The following is an 8711-nucleotide window of genomic DNA, read 5'->3' on the forward strand; positions in this document are numbered from 1 at the left end:
GAGCTAAATGAACACTCTTTTTCATTTCTTTTTTTAGTGGGGGCTTAGCACCCACGGATTATGCATAATTTTCACTTGGTAGGACAGGGTTGGCTTCCCACCCCATGATCTCCCCTTCTCTGTGTAGCCTACTGAGTGCTCAATCCTATCCAACTTTCCAGCACCGGTGCAACCGCAATGCAGCCCTGAGGTAAGGGAACAAATGTTCTCTGACCTTGAGAAGGCCTCTGTGACTGCCTCCCCATCACAGTTTGCAGCGCATGCCCTATTGGCAAGGCTACACCGGCACTGGAAAACTGGATAGGATTGGGCCCTGAATAAACTCACTTGGTGGGATGAACAGGACTGCCTTCCCACCCCATCTCCATTTGGATAGGGGCGCAATTTCAGTGCTTGCCACGGGCGCCATTTTCCCTAGGTACGCCACTGCAACCTTCCCATCCCTTTTCTCTGGAAATTGAAGGCCTGTCATGGGGAGAAAAAAGGAGACTGATCCTCTGATGGCCAGCTGGTGTTGCAACACTGCTAGATTAATTCCTCTCTTGAATGTCCCAGGAAGCACAAACTAAGTGAAATTCTTTCACAAGCTCTACCGGTATGAAAAAAAGGTTTAAGCATCAGTATTAATGGGGCTGGAGCCCACAGGGACCTTACAAAGTGGTTTCTCCAGCAATTGGCCAATGCCCCATTTTTTTTTCAGCTTGTGCTGAAAGAGAGACATGGAGTTATTTTGTGCAAAAAAGCAGGTTAAAACTCGTTAGAGCTCACCTCAGGAATCAGATGGACTTGCCAACCTGCCTCACTGTCTCAAAGTGGAGAAATAACAGCGACTCGAAAATGCTTTTTATATATTTTTAATGTCCCCATTTTTATTTTATTTTTATTCCTAGCCAGACAGCAGGCCTGCTCTTACGGCAGACATATTCCCCCGGCTGTTCTCGTAGCCTTTGAAAAGTAGGAGTTTTTGGCATGGCCTGTAATGATTGCCATTAAATCCTGGCGATTGTGGATGAGAGAATGACAGAACAAAGCCATAGATGGAGTGCAGTCCTATGCAGGGAAACAAGGGCATGGGATTGCAGCTCTGTTTCATTGAAAGCATTTTTAATTGCACTCTTCTTCCCAATTTTGGGTCTCCAAGGCGCAGGTGTAACTAGGGTGTAATCTGAGGGGCGCATGCTCTGGGCGCTAGGCCAATGGAGGGTGCATGACTGCCCCCAGGTTCTTCCCTAGTTAAGGAGGAGGTGCTGGTGACTTCGTGCCCCTTGTTCCTTCTTCTGTAGATACTCCCTTTACATAAGAAGATAAGAACAGCACCACTGGATCAGGCCATAGGCCCATCTAGTCCAGCTTCCTGGATCTCACAGCGGCCCACCAAATGCCCCAGGGAGCACACCAGATAACAAGAGACCTGCAAGGCCTCCTGGGAATTGTAGTTAAGAACACAAGAACAGCCCCAATGGATCAGGCCATAGGCCCATCTCGTCCAGCTTCCTGGATCTCACAGCGGCCCACCAAATGCCCCAGGGAGCACACCAGATAACAAGACCTGCAAGGCTTCCTGGGAATTGTAGTTAAGAACATAAGAACAGCTCCACTGGATCAGGCCATAGGCCCATCTAGTCCTGCTTCCTGTATCTCACAGCGGCCCACCAAATGCCCCAGGGAGCACACCAGATAACAAGAGTCCTGCATCCTGGTGCCCTCCCTTGCATCTGACGTAGCCCATTTCTAAAATCAAGAGGTTGCACATACACATCATGGCTTGTAACCCGTAATGGATTTTTCCTTGAGAAACTTGTCCAATCCCCTTTTAAAGGCATCCAGGGCAGATGCTGTCACCACATCCTGTGGCAAGGAGTTCCACAGTACAACCACACGCCGAGTAAAGAAATATTTTCTTTTGTCTGTCCTAACTCTCCCAACACTCAATTTTAGTGGATGTCCCCTAGTTCTGGTGTTATGTGAGAGTGTGAAGAGCATCTCCCTATCCACTCTGTCCATCCCCTGCATAATTTTGTATGTCTCAATCATGTCCCCCCTCAGGCGTCTCTTTTCTGGGCTGAAGAGGCCCAAACGCCGTAGCCTTTCCTCATAAGGAAGGTGCCCCAGCCCCGTAATCATCTTAGTCGCTCTCTTTTGCACCTTTTCCATTTCCACTATGTCTTTTTTGAGATGCGGCAACCAGAACTGGACACAGTACTCCAGGTGTGGCCTTACCATCGATTTGTATGCAGCTTTGAAGGAGCTGCTACCTGCCCAGGCTATAATTTCAGTATGGAATCCCAGGTCCCTAGCTGGGCAAATGCCATGATTTTGAAGATCAACACAGACAAAATCATTCTGGAAAATGCCAACCAGCAGCTTCCGGGTTTTGTGGCTTGGTTTCGAGAGCATTTGTCGCTCCAGCAGAGGAAGGGGGACCGACCATTGCTAGAGGCCTGTGGAGCCCTGCAGATGCTCACGCAGGGCTCCCTGCAACCCAGGGAGGCGGCTGCAGGGCCTGGCGAGTGCATCCCAGTCCCTGCAGCCCCCTTAGCGAAGCGATCCTGGGGATTGCATTGCTGCCTCCCCCTGTTCCCACCCCTTAAGGGAAAGTGGCCAGCGCCTTCAGGCTGGGTCGTCGCGATGCCCCAGTTTGAATAGCTCTGTTATAGACAGTTGGTTTCCCCTGGGGGCTGGGGATAAGAATAGGCCCTCAGTTTGGCTGTACTTGTCGTAAGAGGCGACTAAACAGCCACCGGGTAGATGGGACTCCTTAGCCTGGGAAGGCAGCTCATCTGAGAGAAGGAAAACCCTGATCCCAAACCTCCACTGCCTTGTGGCTACATCCAGTTATGGAAAAGGCTTCAGGAGTCAACCTCGAGGTAAAATCCGGAACCAGAGTCCCTGAGGCAGTTCATGGCTGAACACAGTCACGTTCTGGCAACTCCTGCGACGCCGCTGGAACCAACTGTATTGGCTTCTGCCTTTCCATTGAACCATTTCAGCGATGTGGAGAGGGGGGATTTGCTGCATGGGTAACAGCCTATCCTCCATACCTACTTTACCCAGGCTTCGCTCACTGGAGAGGACACTCTGTTCCAGAACCACCATTCAGAGCGTGACACCATAGTCTTCCGAGACTGAAGGATGCCAACTCAGACAGTTGGTAGAAGCAGAGCTGCAGAACCCAGACAAGTCTTCCTGAAGCTGGAAGTGACATCACAAGAGACCATAGAAAAGACCATAGGAGTCAGTGTGCAGCTCATTTGATAGACTGCAAAGGACAGGGGTTGTATCTTACTTGCAGAGCCCATCAAAAGATCCCAGATTCAGGTAGAACAGAGGAAGCTTTTTCTCTGAAATCCTGGAGAGCTGTTGTGAGGTGGACCAAGGGCAAAGCAGCTTTCTTTGTTTCGAACATGCCAAAGACAAAAGATGTGCTGGATTTGGCTGTAGGGGATTTCAGGTTTGTCCTCAGGCACCCGCATACCAGTGACAGCTTTGGGGGGAGAGATCAAAGGGGCTGGCTGGAAGAATTTCTTGTCTCCTGCCATTTCGGCAGCATTAAGAATCCTCTTGATATCAATATGCCCAGCTCACAATATGGAAATATCCCAAGGTGCTCAGTTCACCCATAAGGCTCTCCTCTGACCAAAAGCTATCCCTCTCAGAGAGCCAGCTAGCTGTAGGTCTGGGTTCACAAGGGTAAACAGAGAGTCATAAATAAGAGCCATAAACAAATAAAAGGGATGCATAGAGTACCAGATCCTTTGTAATGAATATCTCTGTAAACAAATTGCCCATGTGTATCGAATTGCCCTCCAAGATGTTGAGCTGATAACAATGCCAAATGTTGTTTGTGGGCCTGTTGGTCTTCCCATGGATGTGTTTTGCTCTCTTTGTGTGCTCCTGTCCCCCCCTCCCCTATCTAAAAGACCCTATAAAACCTGGATCCTTGTAATCCTTCGGGGTCCTCCAAGTGTGTGTGTGTGGGGGGGGGGTCCCGTTTGCAAACGAGTAAACGTTTGAAGTCCTCTGAATTCCCCTGTCGCCTGTTTGTTTGCCTCTCCAAAAATCCAAAGAATCGTGCGTGTGTGCATTTGGGGTCACTCTGAATGCAACAATTCCATTTTCTTTTCCTCAGGGTGTATGCTGCTTATGAATTCAAGTGAGGCTGCAAAGGCCAGAGACCCAGATTTCCTGTCGCTGTGTCTTTTGCTTTCCTCCGAGGCCTCCTTGCCACACGGTAGCCACACAAGAAAAGAGGCCTGTGCGTGTCAGATAACTCACTGAGTCACAAGCTGAAGTCCCCGGTGTTTCGGTGACTCTTGGAAGCAAGACAACCTTGCTTATCTGTGTAAATGGCTTCCCATCAAATGGACGAGGGTGGGGGGAGAAGCAAAAGTAAAATAGAATAAAATCAATGCATGAAATCCAGTCGTTTCTGAAGGGTGTTTTTACTGCCCTGCGGAATTTGAGGCGCTCGTCTATACGATGAATCACGAGTCGCCACAGGGCACCACATCTCTGCTCCTCACGGTGTGTAATTGGACAGAGAGCCGATGCATCTAATTCTCATTTATGCAAAGACAACAAATGCGCCAAACCTTTTAGGAGAAGATTTTATCACCCTGGGGAAGGGTCAAAAGAACACGCCGAAGCACTTCTGAGAGCGGAAGAGGCTTTGCAGGTTGCTGCCGCCTACGGACTCCGGTCTGCAGTTCCCCTCTCGAGGCCCGTATAGATGCCGCTGCAAGGCTAACAGAGGTCTCTCCTCACCTGATGTTGAGTCAACCAGCGGCGTCCCTGCGGAAAGCATCTGAGAAACCGGTGAAGGCACCGCTCAAAGCTGTGTTTGTGTGTTTCAAGCCAGCTGGCTTTGAACGGGGCTAAATGTACCAACCCAAACCGGACGGGATGCAAAGATGTGCCAAGGAAGAAGCTCGAGATAAACCTCTTTGGGCACAAGGTGCTGATCAGAACTTTTGCCCTTCCTCGGCAGCCTCTGTTCTGTCTACTGCACGCAAAAGGCAATGATATATCTGGATGGTTGGCAACCTTCAGTCTCGAAAGACTATGGTATAAGCCTACAGCACCCGGTATTCCCAGGCGGTCTCCCATCCAAGTACTAACCAGGCCTGACTCTGCTTAGCTTCCGAGATCAGACGAGATCGGGAGATAGCGTTCAGTATAGGGAGATGGTTGGCAACCTTCAGTCTCGAAAGACTATGGTATAAGCCTATAGCACCCAGTATTCCCTGGCGGTCTCCCATCCAAGTACTAACCAGACCTGACTCTGCTTAGCTTCCGAGATCAGACGAGATCAGGCACGTGCAGGGTAACAGTTGCTAATGATATATCTAGGCAAGCTTCTTTTCCACCTAGTTTTTCCTCTTTCCGTTCCATGTAGTTTTTAACTCTTCCTCTTCTCACCCTTCCTGTGCTGGAAACAAGAATACGGAGGGTATAACTAAACAGTACGCAGTGGGGCATAAACAGGATACAGTTAGCAGCAGTGGAGGGGCAGTTAGCTGTCCAGGGATGCACCCTCACCAGTCTACACCACGTCCTGGGGACTTCTAGTGAGTGCTTGGGGCCACACCTTGCCCAGATCAAATGGCTGCTGGAGGAGGCCATCTAGAGCTCTAGGCTGCACTAGCAGCTGTTCTGGCGGCTAATGGGTAAGTGAGTATACCCCTCCCACCAGCTGCCTCAGCCCCCATCAACCCCACTCCACTGACCCTATACCCCTCCTTCTGCACTCCTGCTCCGTTTAATGCACTGGCTCGAGCCTCCATGCTTAGGTTGTAGTGTGACTGGACAGGGCTTGGTTCCTCCTGGGGTGACCGCCTCGCCCTCCCTCTGTCATCTATGAATCCAATAAAAAGCACCGGACTTCACTTCTTACTTCTCTACGCTATGAGAATTGTCCGTCAGTAGTGCGCCTAGAGGGCAAAACGGTAAGTACTGCTGGCGCGGCAATGCGCTCTTTGAGCAGCCCCTCCCACTGGCTGTCAGAGCCATTCCAGGCAGCGATAGCAGTTGCGCAGTCACTCACCAAACAAAACAGTGTCAGGGGAGCTCCAAAAAGGGTGGGAGGGGCCTCTTACATGGCGCATTGCGGCGCCTCCAGAACTTACCGCAACCATTTTCAACCGTTGGCGTTTCATGGCACTCTGGGAAGGCGCTAAAGGCACACCATCAGGTTTTGGGCAATTGACAAGGCACACCATGCTAGCCCAGGGCTCGCATCCCCCAATTGCCCTACTAGTATATGACCATCCCGTCTGCAATCTCCGACACAATCTCCGACACTCTTTCTCTCGATACCGAGCTGAACAAGCGCATCGGTAAAGCAGCTACCACGTTTTCCAGACTCACAAAGAGAGTCTGGTCCAACAAGAAGCTGACGGAACATACCAAGATCAAGGTCTACAGAGCTTGCGTCCTGAGTACACTTCTGTACTGCAGCGAGTCATGGACTCTTCGCTCACAACAGGAGAGGAAACTGAACGCTTTCCACATGCGCTGCCTCCAACGCATCCTCAGCATCACCTGGCAGGACAAAGTTCCTAACAACATAGTCCTGGAACGAGCTGGAATCCCTAGCATGTATGCACTGCTGAAACAGAGATGCCTGCGTTGGCTCGGTCATGTCGTGAGAATGGATGATGGCCGGATCCCAAAGGATCTCCTCTATGGAGAACCCATGCAAGGAAAGTGCCCTACAGGTAGACCACGGCTGCGATACAAGGACATCTGCAAGAGGGATCTGAAGGCCTTAGGAGTGGACCTCAACAGGTGGGAAACCCTGGCCTCTGAGCGGCCCGCTTGGAGGCAGGCTGTGCAGCATGGCCTTTCCCAATTTGAAGAGACACTTGGCCAACAGTCTGAGGCAAAGAGGCAAAGAAGGAAGGCCCACAGCCAGAGGGACAGACTGCACTTGCTCCCGGTGTGGAAGGGATTGTCACTCCCGAATCGGCCTTTTCAGCCACACTAGACGCTGTGCCAGAACGACCTTTCAGAGCGCGATACCATAGTCTTTCGAGACTGAAGGTTGCCAACAACAATATGACCATCCTTCAAACTCCTGCAGCACACCCGCAGACCATTCACGGCGCACCAGTGTGCCATGGCACAGTGGTTGAAAATCGCTGGCTTCCTGCTTTTCCCCCCTCTAGCTATGCTACCATTGCCCTCTCCATCCTACTCTTTCCTTCCTGTTCTTCAACCACAAAACTACCTGGACTCTTATTCCATGACTGCAAAATATACTCCAGAGTCCTTGTTGAGGGACTGTAGGAAAAGCAGGGGTATCCCTTGGGGTTCATGAGACAAAGGCAAAAAGAAAGGCCACTGAACTCTGCTTACATTGCACCTCTCCCACACCTTTGTTCCTCTGTAAAGAAATGGGAGCGAACATTTGCAGAACGGCACCGCTGCTTAATTGAGAGCAAGTCTTGAGGGGATGAGAAAGGGCAAAGACAGCTCACAAAGGGCCGCTCTCCCTACGTGCGAAAACGTAATGAGCTTTCACACTCGTGTGTGTGAAAACGGCTCTGAGCATCGTGGATAAAATTGTCCTTCGTTTGGGGACAGCAAAAAAAAAAAAAAAAAGCTTGCTTCAGTGGCATAGCTAGAGGGGGTGCAAAGCACTAAATTTGACAGGGAGCCTCACCGCGGCGTGCAAGCAGTCTCTCCCCCTCTCCTTCGGAGCCATTCTGGGCAGTGAGAGCAACACAGAGGCCTCTTTGCCACATTGTTTTTCCTGCCTGGAATGGCTGAGATGGGGCAGCTTCCATGGTGCATTGAGGTGCCTTGCAAAACTTAGCATAGTGCCCCCCCTCTGGGAACACCACTGCGGCAAAATCAAATACTGCTATCACCTCTGCTTCTCGGTTTAACAGTGAGAACGATTTGATAATGGATTACCAAGGGAAGTAGTGGGGTCTCCCTCGCTGGAGATGCTTGACAGGCAGTTTTTGGAGATGCTCTAGAGAGGGCCTTCTTGCTTTAAGCAGGAGGTTGGACTAGATGGCCTCAAAAGCGCCTTTCAACTTTATGATTCTATGGTCATGTCTTTTAGAAAGGCAGGGTGATGATTTACACTCTCAGACCATTTACCCATGGAGCTCAGAATTGTCGGTAGCCAATGGGCAGGAGGTCTGGTCTAGAGGGTAGAGCCTCCGTTTGCCTAAAGATAACATCCGAAGGTCGCCGGTTCGAGGCCACTGGCACCGTGAATGGCGAGACCTTGAAGCAGCTGACAAGCCCAGCTGAGTTATTCCACCTGCTCTTGGAGAGATGAAGCAGCTGCTTGTCAGCCTGCGTGGGAGGAATCTGGAGGCCAGAAAGTGATAACAGACCGTAAAAGATCCATCTGAAATGTTGTGCGGTTCTTGAAAGATAGAACCTTTCTTCTATCTTCTATCTTAAATCCCTATGGGGATTTAGAACAGCCTGCCTATCATGGCTGTCTATGACCAGGGTCACCCCTACTGCCATCTTGTGGTAGCCTCTCAAATACTCCCCTGTAGACTGGCACCCGGGGCCGCTGTCGTCGTCGTCCCCCCCAGCCACCCTCTTGCCACTGACTGAATGTGGAACCGTCCTGCATGCAAAGCAGGTTGCCTACCACAGGCCAATGGAAGCTCCTAATGTCCTCTACTCGAACCCTGGTCCAGGGTGTTAAGACGGAGGTGTTTTCCAGCCATATCCGGAGATAC

At 50.7% G+C, this 8711-nt stretch overlaps 1 pseudogene; it reads right to left on the reverse strand.

Moving 5' to 3' along the window:
• Nucleotides 1–5069: 5069 nt before the first annotated feature.
• Nucleotides 5070–5192, reverse strand: LOC136663288 (5S ribosomal RNA; annotated as a pseudogene).
• Nucleotides 5193–8711: the final 3519 nt, after the last annotated feature.

Source organism: Tiliqua scincoides, chromosome 12 (assembly GCF_035046505.1).
Source record: "Tiliqua scincoides isolate rTilSci1 chromosome 12, rTilSci1.hap2, whole genome shotgun sequence".
Classification (NCBI taxonomy): Eukaryota; Metazoa; Chordata; class Lepidosauria; order Squamata; family Scincidae; genus Tiliqua; species Tiliqua scincoides.